We start from the raw sequence: 13,146 nt of genomic DNA on the forward strand, positions 1-13,146 counted from the left end.
CCGTCCCCACCCGCGGCGCTCTCCGTCCCAGCCCCCACCGAGCCGCCTTCCCTGTCTCCTCCACTAGGTGTGGCGGCGGCGGCGGCAGCGTCTCCGGCGGCTGAGAACGAGGCCGCTTCCCGCAGCCCGGGACGAGCGCTCGGTCACCTGATCGCCGCGCCGGCGCCCCCACGAGGCCGGACCGGGAACTGATCCTGAGGGGCCCTCGTTCGCCCCGCCCGCCCGGCTGCGCTCCGCCGCCGCCTGCGACCGCGCGCGGGCCTGCAAGCCGCGGGGCTGCCCGCTGCGCCGGACGTGGGAGTCCCAAGCCGGGATCGAGTAGGGGCAGGTTTCTGCGCTCGTCCCAGGTCGCCCCACACCCCTTTCCTTCAAGTTCCCCAAAGTTGCCTTTTCGCACCACCTCCCTAAAGAAATCAGCAAAAGCCTGGGGGCGGGAGGGGAGGAGGTGCGGGTTTCAGGAGAGTTTCGCCGTAGAGCGGGCTGGTGGCTCCAAGCTCTGTTTCCTCCCACTGCTCGACAGACGCTCCCCGCTGCACACAGCAGTTGTGCTCTGCGAAGCGGGCTTCGCGTCTCCCATCCTCCCATCCCATCCTAACTCCGCCGCTGCAGGGCGGTTTGTGAGGGAGGAGGTCGGAAGTGAGGGCAACGCAAGTTCTGAGATAATCAGAATCCGGAGTTTGTCGACGGGCAGCACCCATCCGGAGAAGACGCGAACATAGAGGGCCTAGTATCTGCGAGGCAAAAAATAAATGTTCGTTTAATGAACGAAGGAACCCTCCCTTTTTTTTTTTCTGGACTCCACCTTAAATCCCTCCCCTCCTTGAGAACATTCTACTTTTCTAGCTCATGGTTTTTTCCCCCCATGAGTTTCTTTCCTATTAGACGCCAAAGCTATTATTCCCTGTGGTCAAATCTATTAGAAATCGTTCCAAAAATGAACAAATCAAGGACTTAAGTAATCGACTGGGGTTAGGAATTCCAGCCAAGAGGATTCAAGCCTCTTCGATATTTTTTGCTTAATTTCCTTCGATGTGTTAACCTTTTCTATTATACTCATTAATTTTAAGTGAATGACAAAATGTTTGGCCACCTTCAATAAAACATTCTAAGAGTAAACAAGCTATCATCGGATTGATCAAAATATGAAAAGGAAATTGTGATAAATAGCTTTTTAAACTTTTTTTTAAAGCTAGTCTATGTATTATTCCTACGGAAATCTTCATTTTAATATCCCAATAAGAGAAGTAGAGTGGACTGAATGGATTTGATTTAAGAGGCATGAGGGTCCTACATCCACCAGGAAGTCAGTCATACCTGACCTTGTGCTTGTGCTTCAAATTCTATACATAGAACTTCATTACCTTGAGTGAATGCTTTGTACCTAAAGAGTTCTTTTTTTTTTAATACAAACGCTTCAAAGAGATCACCTATTGAGCTATCATTAGTCAATAGCACATTGTGGTTTTAATTTATCTGGTTACTTTTCAACCTGATAGTTAAATTTTTAATTTAGAGAAAGCAAGCATTTGGAGCTTGAGGTAGTAAGAGCAGACCTGGGAAAAGCCAGGCTGCGTAAGGGTTTGGGGCAACAAGACAAGAAAACTGAAAAGTGTTGAATGTTGGGAGAAAGATGTGCTCTTTCAGGAGACTGCAAAGAAATTTAACTAGAGACAAAATGACAGAGTCCCATCAATGAAAGGTTATATCATTTTCTAGTTTTTCAAAAGTCCTCTATATAGAGGAACGAAAATGGCACCATATTATAATTTAAATGCAACTATTCCTCCTCAAGAAAGCCACCATCATGTTTCCTTGTGAACTTGAGCATTTCTAGCTGCTTATCACTCAGAGAGTACCCAATAGAGGGAGAACTTTGTAGATACTTATCTCATTATTCAATTTTTAGTATAACTAATTTTTAGATATATTGGCCCTAGACTGAATGGAATTTGTCTCTTTGAGTAAGAGATTAGCTCTAGATGAAGTAGTCACAATTTTTGCAGTTCTCTACATTTTGCATCAAAAGCATTTTGTTACTAAGATACAACCCTTTCATAGTTTTCCTGTATGTGTAGTATATAGTGTGAGTGCCTTATAATAGGTGCGTAATAAACATATACTTTGCCATGGATGTAAGATTTTGTGACAATTATAATTAATATGTCATTTTATATTTCCTTAAAGTTTTTCAGTCTTTGAATATGTCATACCATGTGAGTCATCCTATACAGTTATTAAAATTTGCTACTGTGGATTTTTTTACCTGCTGTAGTTTTCTGGAAAAGTATAACATTTTTCAAATGATTAGGAAACTAAATTTTAAAATGCATGATTGAAGATTTTATTTTCCTCATCATATAAAGCATAATCTTCACAGTCCCTTGGGTACTAAAGATTTTCAAACAGTTTCACTTCCATTAAGTAGTTTGTCTCCAGAACATATTCAGAGATTATTAAAATTATTATAAGACTTCAGAGAGATGTAGAAAGTAGATAATAGCTTCACATTTGTAGTAATCTTAGAAAATTAAATAGTAAAGTTACCTAGTATACACTAGTATGCCTAAATAATTGTGAACATAGATATATAACTTTTTAAAAATCAGATTTACTGAGATATAATTTACATATAGCAAAATTTACATATCTGTTTCTGAATAATTATTTTTTTATTGAGACAATTATGATGGTACCCCTGTAAAGAAAGTAAGCATTTGAAAATCCAAATTGGAAAATACTTAAACTAAAGGAGGAGTGTGGTTGGCTTTATAGAAGAATTTATAGTAGAATACATATTGTGTCCACCAAATATAGTATACAGTGATTCAGTTATAAAATTCTACTTATGCAGCTTTTAATATATGTATTATAAAACATTCAACCATTTATAGTAACAACCCTGGAGGGATTTAAACAGTATTTTTCAATTCTATATAATACATTAAACTATCAAATACTTAAAATGTGCCAAGTACTGTTGTTCTAGAAGATATGAGGCTGTTTAAGACATAGTTTGATCTCCTTGAACTCACGTCCTGGTGGGAATAGAAACATGCACAAGGAAGTCTTACGTAAGTCAGCCTGAGATACAGGGCTATAAGACAAGACCTAAAGAGGAATTTCAACCTGAAATATCTAAGAGCTCTTTTGGAACAACTTACATTTGGGCTTTGAATGAGAAGTCTTGGACTTACAAACTTGTAGAAAATGACATTCTAGGCAAAAGGTAAACTTAAATAATTGCAAAAGAGTAGGAAGATGCAAGAAAATAATAGGAATGTTTATTACATACATGAAAGAAACAATGGGAAATAAAGCCAGAAAGAGAAGTGGAACAGAAAATATGTAGGCTTATAAATGCTAAAACGAGGGGGAAAAAATTGATGGAGAATATAGAAAAAAAAGGGGGGAAGAACAAAGTGTGACTTTGGTGGACTTGAGGATAATAAAGGTAATTTGAAATAGTTCCTGACTGTGACAAGGATTACAGTACGGATTATCCTTCCATAGCTATTGTTTCTTTCTCCCCTAGAAATAGAAAAAGACTACATCTCCCAGCCTCCCGTGCAGCCTAGCGTAGCCAGATGACTAATGTTCTGGCTAATAGGATGTAAGCTTTCAAGAACCTTAAAGACTGCTGCTGCTCTCCTTTGGTCAATTCTTCCCCACTTAGTCCATTCTGCCACATGAAACAAGAATGCAATGACCACTATCTTGGACCATGGAGACAATAGCCAATTACTAAGAAAGGCAGAACACATAAACCAAAGGTGTGTGGGCTTCTTAGAGCAAAAATGCCTAAACCTGGCCTGTCTAGATCTGGATTTTGTATGGAAGAGAAACTTTTACTTAAGCTTCTTCTTTTATTTGTTTTTCTTTGTATTACTCACAGCAAAACCTGATTCGACATAATAATAGTTTGTGACCAACATTTTAATATTTCTATTAGGAATCAAATAAGGAATAATATTTAAATTTAACATTCAAGTGTTTTGGCACTGTCAGGTGCTACTATTTAAGTTGCATTTTCTCATCTACCTGTCTCAACAATCCTTTGAGTTATTATCATTTTCGTTTTACAAGTGCGGAAACTGAAATGCAGCTAGGTTTTTTTTTTTTTTAATTACCAAAGGTCACACCCACAGTAAGTGATAAAGCTGGTATTGGATCCTTGATCAGTGTGACTGCAAAGTTCATGCATACTCTTAATTATTGTGATGTCATTGAAGACGAGTTGGATGGCATAAATTTGTCAGCATTCAGTGAAGATGATTCTATAGTTTCTTCTAGAGTCCCTTAACTCTGCCCAAACTTTATGTATAGTCCCTTCATTAAACTTTCTTCAGTTAAGAGCTAGACTCTGCCATATTTTCCCCTGACACATACTGGATCTTTTAGGTGGCGTTCTTTAGCTTTGCTTTCTGTAGAAATTTGGATGAGAATTATTTCTGTAATGCTTTTGGCTAATCATGAAGAATTTTTCAGATTGCTTTTTTTAAATCATTTAGCTGACCCAGCCTTCTGTTGCTTCCCTACTTAAGGCAAGATGAGAGAAAAATTGATGAAAACATCTTCTTGGATTCTTAGTATATTTCCTGTCAAAGGGAGCGTGCCACTTATACTTAAAGATAAATACCACATTTTCCCTCCCATCATCTAGCTGGGTACTACTAGCTATGTATGACTGTCAATGTATGACCAAAGTTCTCTTAGAAACAACCTGTGACTAGTGTAGTAGACATGTATTGTTTTTATGTCCTCCATGCCTTCCTTTAGGAAACTGCTACATTTTGACAAAATTGAATGCAGAAAGAGAAAAGGGGGTCAGGCTGTAAGGGTCAGACATATGTAAACAAGAAATTAATGGAGTTTGGTAAGGAATTGTCATTTTTTAAATTGTTTTAAAGACTGAATATAGTTAGACAATAATGTAAACAGAGGAACAAACTTGGTTGAAGAACTGGAAAAAGACAATAGAGGATTTCACTGTTGTTTAACAGTGGTCATAGAAAGGATAGACAGTAACATATATACTAAATTAATACTTCAAGTTCTGTTTCCTGCATCCAAAGACCACCAGATATGAACATTTACTCCACTATAAAATGATTAAGAAAGAGAATAGGGAAAAGATGAAGCAATAGTATCCCAGTATCCGTAGTAAAAGAAGTAAGGCGTTAAGACTGAGCCAGAGATTGCAACTTGGTATTACAAAGGAGTAACTAAGCCAGGCCTAAATGGAACATAAGATCTCCACAGTCAGCAGAAGAGGTGCCAGAAATAGAACTGATCTGAAAAGTTCAAAAAGAAAACAATGAAATATTAATTACAGTCTTGATCTTGACCATTCACATCCAATTAGATTCACCTTTTCACCTACCAGATCTTTGACAATGCACTTCACATGTGTTTATTTGCTTCTGCTCTGCAAAACTAAAGACATATTTATCTTTCCTTTTGAAGTCACTCAAAGAACTTCGGGTTTGTTTCTGTGGAAAAACGCTAATGTAATGAACAATTTCAGCTTATGAGTTTTAATTCTTCTCAATTCTTTGCGTAGTACAAAGGATTTGTGAGTCTTTTGATTTTGTTTTAGCAATTTATTGTGCTTAGACTTAAACTTAAATAGAGATGATGAAATACATATAAGTGTATACAAATATTGGTTGATCTTTTTGGTTTGCTCTTGTCTTTTTTAAACATTAGAATGCTACATGAAAAACTGGCGAAATCAGTGGTAGAACAAAACTTGAGTTAGAATACAGGACAAGCCTATGATGATACTCAAGTTGCAGTTGAACACATAAGATCCCCTTACATTTTTACATTTAGTCTACCCCAAAGTAAACAGTCTTTCAAAAATTGGGAAGGATACTACGTACTGTATACTGAACTGGACCTCCAAGGAGAGGCCTAGACTAGAGATACAAATTTGGGGTTGTCAATATATGGATGATATTTGAAGTGATAAGAAAAGATGAGATCATTATTGAGAGAGTATTTTAAAAAGGAAAAGAGGGCCTACTCCAAAGGCCTGAGAAACTCCAACTTTTAGGAATCAAATAAAAAATAAATGGAGCTAGCAAATGAGACTAAATAAGATTGTGAAGAGGAATAGAGTCTGGGACAGTAGCTGGAGGGGTAAAGCAAGGGTTTTTTTGTTTGTTTATTTTCAGTAATAGTTGTCATATTATCGTGTAGAGACAGAGAGATTTATAACTCAGTACATAGAGGAGCAGAAGCCTTGACAGAACAGGAAGCAAAGAGATGGAGGAGAAGCAGATGATAGTCAGATTGATTTTTGATTGGGGGTTGCAGGGAGAGACAAGATAATGATATTAGCTAACTTTACTGAGTACTTGTAATGTATCATGTCTTGTTCCAAGTGCCTAACATGCATTAACATGTTTCATCTTCATAAAAAGCCCTTAAGTAGGTACACTTTATCATTCCTATTAAACGGATGAGGAAGTTGTGCCTAACATTGCAATTGGTAAGGGGCAGAGAACAGGCTGTTAACCACGTGATATGTACACTGATGTAGATCAGTAGAATTGGTTTAGGGAAGCTTTCTTATATTTTCTATACTTTCAATGAAATAGAAGTAGTTCATTAGTCTACAAGGGAGGTCATGTGTCAGAAAATGTTAAATGTTCATATGAGTTTGGTGTCATGTATTAAAGGGTTAGAAGAAGAAGAGCCTAAGGTCTGGGGTCAGAATGACAGAGTTCGAATCCTGGCTTTGCTATTTACAGCAGTGTGATCTTGGACATGTGACTAAAGCTCTCTAAACTCAATTTTTCACCTTAACAGGAATAATTGCATCTACTTCACTAGATTGGTGTGAGGAATGCTTGCAATACATTTTAGCACTGTGCCTTATACAATTCAGTGAGTATAAATGTTGCTTGTCATTACCACTATTATGGCTGTGATTATTATTATTATTGTTATTATTATTGCCCCAGTCTGCCCAGTTGTGAGATTTTCTACATTGGTACATGGCACATGTACATGGAGGGTTGTGAATTTTTCTTTTATTAGATGAATGCAATGTAAGGAGAGATGGCAAATGCATTGAGTGAAGTGGTTAGGGAACAATATAGCTAACTAATTGTATTTTAGCATTCAATGAGAAAAAAAAAATTTCAACCTACCTAATTGTATTAACATTGCTTTGCTTCACAGACTCCTATTTCAAAGTAATAATTTCTGAAAATGACATTTTCACTATTTCTTGTTAGACACATACCATAATTATAAAATTTCCAAGTGTTGATTATGTGTAAATGTTAATGACATTAAATGTATAAATTATAAAATATACATTATGCTAAAATATTATAAACTCATTTTAAGAATATTTCCCCCCCTTAAAATATCACTGAAATCCAAATGTTTATAAGTCAGGTGTTGACTAATGCTTAAATTCAACTTAGTATTCCCACTTAAATTTAAATCCAGAATTACTTAACCACTATCATACAAACTAAGCTGTTACTGTCAAGTCCTTTTTTTCTGCGTTAAAACTACGAATATACAATGGCCCTACATAGATTGTTTGCATGTTAACATTTTACCATTTCTTCTATTACTTCTCATTACTTCAACTGATTACTCTTTGCACAACAAAACTTTAGAATCAAAATTCATTCAAATTGTCCATAATTACTTTTTGCATTTCTCCCATTTCTGATGGTCTTTATTTGTACTATATTTAAAATGATAAGATGAACAATTAATTTTCAATTTGTGAAGAGAGAAAAGCCACGCTTCCTAATGAGTTTTAAATTATTTACTTATCTCATATAGTAGATTCTACATTTAAAATATTAGGAGTATATTAAAGCAAACTTTAGCATATGTGTATGTATATATAAATGCTATCTAGTGTCAGGTTTTAATTACAGAATAGTTTGCCTTAAACAGCAAACATTTGTAAGTCAATTTAAATAGAAAATAGTCATGTTACCTAATAGTTTAGCTAAAAAATGCTGGGAGTTTTGTTATATAATATATTCGCCGAAAATGCAACCACTAGATTACAAACTACAGAATTTCCAAACATCAGAAGAGAACCTTGGCTGTGCAGTGAATTCTGGAAATAACAGAGTTAGTTTAGCTCACTCTCTTGTTTTAAGAGAGGATGAGATATCCTTAAAGCCCATGAATTGAATCAGAAGAAAGGAAGGAGTCAATGCAGAAACAAAAACAAAGCTGCAATTATTTTTTCTTTAGATGTTGGTCTTTATAGGCCAAACTTATTCTTGTTTCCAACTAAGGTTCCTAATTCGCTTTGGATCATGAACCCCTATATAAATTTAATGAAGCTATGCATCCTGGTCATAAAAACATACAAATTTTAGTACAATCTTCGAGTTCCTGATCTCACTAAAACCCACAGACCCAAGATTCAGAACCATTCTGAATTGTAGTGAGTCCACCCACAAAAGCACAATAGGAGCAATTGTATACCCAAGGAGTCATGTGCTAAGGTGTCCATGTTTAACCTGACCTACTCGTAAATGTTAAAATACAAATGTTATTTAGACCATCGTCTAGAGGTGTAAAAAGTATCCCTGTTTAATCAATTCAATACATTACCAATTCTATGGTAATCTTTCCACAAAAGTGATAGGGTAGCTTTTGTAATCAACATTTTATCAGAACTAAATATCCCACTATAGATCGATCACTCAAGTTCCTTCTTCATCTGCCTCCTCTGACTGCCAGACCTTTGGCACTTCCAAGAGCAGATGGAAAGGAGAATTGAAAGAAGGAAACTCAAGTTGTTTCATTTTACTTTGAATTGAATACCTTGACTGAACAGTTTAATGCAAAGGGAAAAAAAGGAAACTGCTGTTTAGCACTAAGTCTTTGAATTCTGTGCAAATTACCATTTGCCTCCATATCCCTTTCTCTCATTGCTATAGGTAATGCAGGGTTGGCTGCCTCCTTAATGAAATACACAGTGCTTGAAAGAGATCCTGTGACTTCTACACATTACATAAGCCATAGTTAGCTTGCCTCAGAATGATTGCAGAAAAACTGTAAATTTAGTCTCAGAAACCTGCTGCTAAAGCAGAGCCAGCCAGCTTTTCAGCTTTTCAAGCTGCTATGTATAAAGCAGCACATTTGGAAATCTGTTGCTGGTACACCGTATTCATATTCTATTCATGAGAAGTAAAACTGAGCATGAGAAAGAAAAGGACATAAGATATGTGAAAGGACCACAGACATGGAAGAAGCAATGAATCATAGAAAATCCAGTGTTGGTTAGGTTTTCAAATACATTAGGTATTCAACAGTCTTTGAATGTTGAACAATATATTCTTATTAAAGAAATAACCCCTCTTTTGACTTCTTTGCTAGGTGGCAAATTCCCACTCTACCAGCATACAACTGGCCCTATGTTTCATATTGCTTTTTGGCATGGAAAAAGTAAATATAAAGTAAATACCACCACCATCACCATCATTTAACATTTTGACATAAAGCAATGGACTTGACTACAATTATCAGAGTTAGGTAAGCTGCCTCAAATTCTTTGTGGAATAAGGTCATGTAAAAATATAATCAAATACTAGGATTAAGGGATTTTTTTTTCCCCTTCTTTCCATGGGAGACAGATTAGTTTAATTTATGTGAAAAATTTATTTTTGTTTTTTTGTCTCTTTTATTTCAAGAAGTATTCCTACCTTAGTTGGAAGACTATTTTTAATGTTAATTTTGTTTATTACAAATTGTTTCAAACGTAAAAAGAGTAGAGAGAAGAGTATAATAAGCTCCCATGTATCCATTACCCAGCTTTGACACTTAACATTTTTCCAAAATTGAATGTAAAGGATTTTAATTTGTCTATGGTCTAACCAGAATTCATTTATTTATGCTATAAATAATAATTATAAATAATATAAGATAAATAATAAATAACTAGAAATTCTTAAAAGAGATTACTTTGAATTATTTTTAAAAAGACAACTACATATTTTTCCCTCAGAAGGGATCTGGAGTTATAAACAGTATTCTTAATGTGGGGTTAATTTTATTTGTACGCTTAATGGTCATTTTTAGCAGATTTTTAGAAGAGGAGACTATCAGAATAACTATCAGAGTGACATGCCTAGCAAAAGATAAACCAAAGGGTAAAAAGATCAGTTAAATACATATCTTTCTATCAAACTGTACTAACAGCATATAATATCATGACTGTGTGATTAATGCTTCCTAAATTTTGGTTTCTTCGAGAAGCAAATGAAGAATGCACACAGTACGTTGATTATGCTGAGTCACTGGGTTGAAAGAGAGAATGATAAACCACCTACTGAACAATCACATTATTTTCTTCTTTATGATTCACAATTCTCTGAGAACTGGCAGGCATGAAGCCACCAGGCCCTGTATGACCTGTCCTCTTTACAATGATACTCAGTGCCTGTTCCATATATTTTGATCTTGGGCAACTCTGATTATGAGAATTTAATTATATAAAAAGTTCTCTGACTGGCATGTAGGTATTAGCAAAAAAAAAAAAAAAAAGAAAATTTAAATCAAATAATACTCAGTATCATAGTGAAATAATTTATTAATATTAGCTAAAATCTTTTTCAGTTAGCATTAAACATTTGCTAGACATTCACACTAATTGATAAGAAAAGTTACAAAGTCATTTTGATTGACTCAGTCTAAGAATGTAGTTTCTTCTTTTTTTATTTCCAGAGCATTATAGAAGAGTAATTTTGCTGGCAATATCGGCTGTAGCTTTGGAAAATTTAACTTACTAATTGACAAGCTTGGTTAGTATCCTCATCATTTAATTTTTGTTTACTAAATTTTAGGTTAAGCCTAAGATTGATTGTAAGAAAAGAGCTATAATAAAATACAGAAATATTAATCTTTATAATTTTGTATTGTTCATGATTGTGGGGGCAGAGCCTCAGAAAGTAGTTTCCAGGCTCTCGGCCTCACATAGACAGGTGCTGGCTCAGGTAGTAAATGGCCAACTGTGATTGCATGGCCATCAGCTGTGGCTAGTTGGCCGTCAGCTGTAACCAGTGAGCCATTGGCCACAATATAACTGCTGTGGCTGTGCTAGCAGAGAGAGAAGAGAGAAGAATGGGGCTAGCAAGAAGATGGCGGCTGGGCTGGCAAACGTGGATGGCGGTTTGCGGACAGTGTGGATCCAGCCTCCAGTGAGAGTATAGTGCCGCCAGAGAGAATATAGTGGTATGACTCCCCTACCTATGGCTCCATGGGTGTTCCTTTTTGGCCTCACCATATCCTGCGTTCTTGTATGGGGAGCGGGAGCAGAGACCCCGCAGGCTTCTCCGCACGACAGTGATATCAAATGATTTTTCTCTCTGTAATAGAGGAAAAATACAAACTGTATTTTGTTCATGAATCTATAATGTGGGGGAAAAAGAGATCTCCAAAATTTAGACCTGCAAGACTCCATACTTTGGAAAACAAGAAAAATGAAGTTTAAACTGTTTTTGTAGTAAAAAAGGGCACTTTTTTTTTTTTTTTTTGGTTTTTCAAATTTTGTTGGGGGAATATTAGGGAACAGTGTGTTTCTCCAGGGCCCATCAGCTCCAAGTTGTTGTCCTTCAATCTAGCTGTGGAGGGTGCAGCTCAGCTCCAAGTCCAGTCGCCATTTTCAATCTTGAGTTGCAGGGAGCCAGCTCACCATCCTATGTGGGAATTGAACCGGTAACCTTGTTTAAGAGCTCACACTCTAACTAACTGAGCCATCCAGCCACCCAAAAGGGAACTTTTGTACAGTGCTATAACCCTTTTGAAGATCAATTTGGATGTGTATAAAGAACATTCAAAATATCCATGCATTCTACATATGAATATACACTCTTACACTTGAATATGCAAATCCTGGAAATATTCCTTAAGAAAAAAAATCCTAAACAAAAAAGAAAAAGTACACAAGGATACTATTTATAATAACATCGATTAGACACAACCTAAATTCTCACAGTAGGGAATACAGAAGTTATAGTACATGCATATACCAAGAAATTTCTAAGGAATTCCATCCATGTCAATGAAAGAAAACAAACAGATATCCAGGTTTTACTAAAACCTGTTGTAGATCTGCCGCTTGTTGGGGCTTTAGATAGAAGTTCTTGGTCCTTTATTAGCTTTTTAGAACTGAAATGATTGTCTTTGTTGGTTGCGTGGGCCCTATAATGAAACCAAGTAAATCACCAGATTGGTGTGATATGAGTAACACTATAAGCTCTTGATACTTGAAGTATTATAGTATTACTTATCCTCAGCTCAGATTCTATAACAGAGAGGAGAAAGTGGGTGAAATACTAAACTCTCAGGCCCCTTTAAAGGCAGTAGGGTCATAACCCAAAATTAAGTACTTCAGACAAATGGGCCTTCAGAGAGGGGAACCTGGAACCTTGGTGGCCTGACAAGGGATCAGGACAAGGAAGGCACAGCAGTTCCAAGTCCCACTTGGCCTATGAACAACGACTAATAGAGCTGGACTTCTGAGGCACAAAATCCACTAACCTTTGGGGACCAAAATGAAGGTTCCCCTTGGGGTGCTTTCTATTCTCTGTGGCACCCACAAAGCACAATGCTGGAACCATTTCTTTCACGGATTGAAGAGGCCAGTGCCAAAACCATCCCTTTCATAGGCATTGTATGGTTCTGCTCTAAAGTCCCCGACGTTCTTTAATTTAGCCAAAAAATGTAATGTCAGTGACTGCAAAGGGCTGCTTTCAAAATGTACTTATATCCAAAAGGTAGACACAAATTCTCCAGTCCCTCCTTTCCTTTTTTAGCATGGATTAGGTTAGTAGGCAGCCTACTAACAGCAGAGGGAGAAGACAAAAGAGAATTTAGTATATTTGGGAATGAGTCTGACATTGGGACAAGAATAACAGGGACAGTCTTGGTGGTCTGGCCAGGGTCTGCTGTTAGGAGCACGTATGCCCAGATAAAAGAAAGAGGAAGTTTCTCTTCACTGAAGAGAGCAGAAGAGGAGGACTTGTCAGCATTCAGGTGTGCTTTGAGAGAAGATGTGACGTTTCAAAGGCAGGAAACAATTTAAAAAGAATTTTAAAGGAGTTGGGCCTAAAGTAAGGATCGCTGCTCCCTAAGGAAAAAAATGGTGCCACA

This window comes from Rhinolophus sinicus, linkage group LG01 (genome assembly GCF_036562045.2).
Source record: "Rhinolophus sinicus isolate RSC01 linkage group LG01, ASM3656204v1, whole genome shotgun sequence".
In the NCBI taxonomy this organism is placed as follows: Eukaryota; Metazoa; Chordata; class Mammalia; order Chiroptera; family Rhinolophidae; genus Rhinolophus; species Rhinolophus sinicus.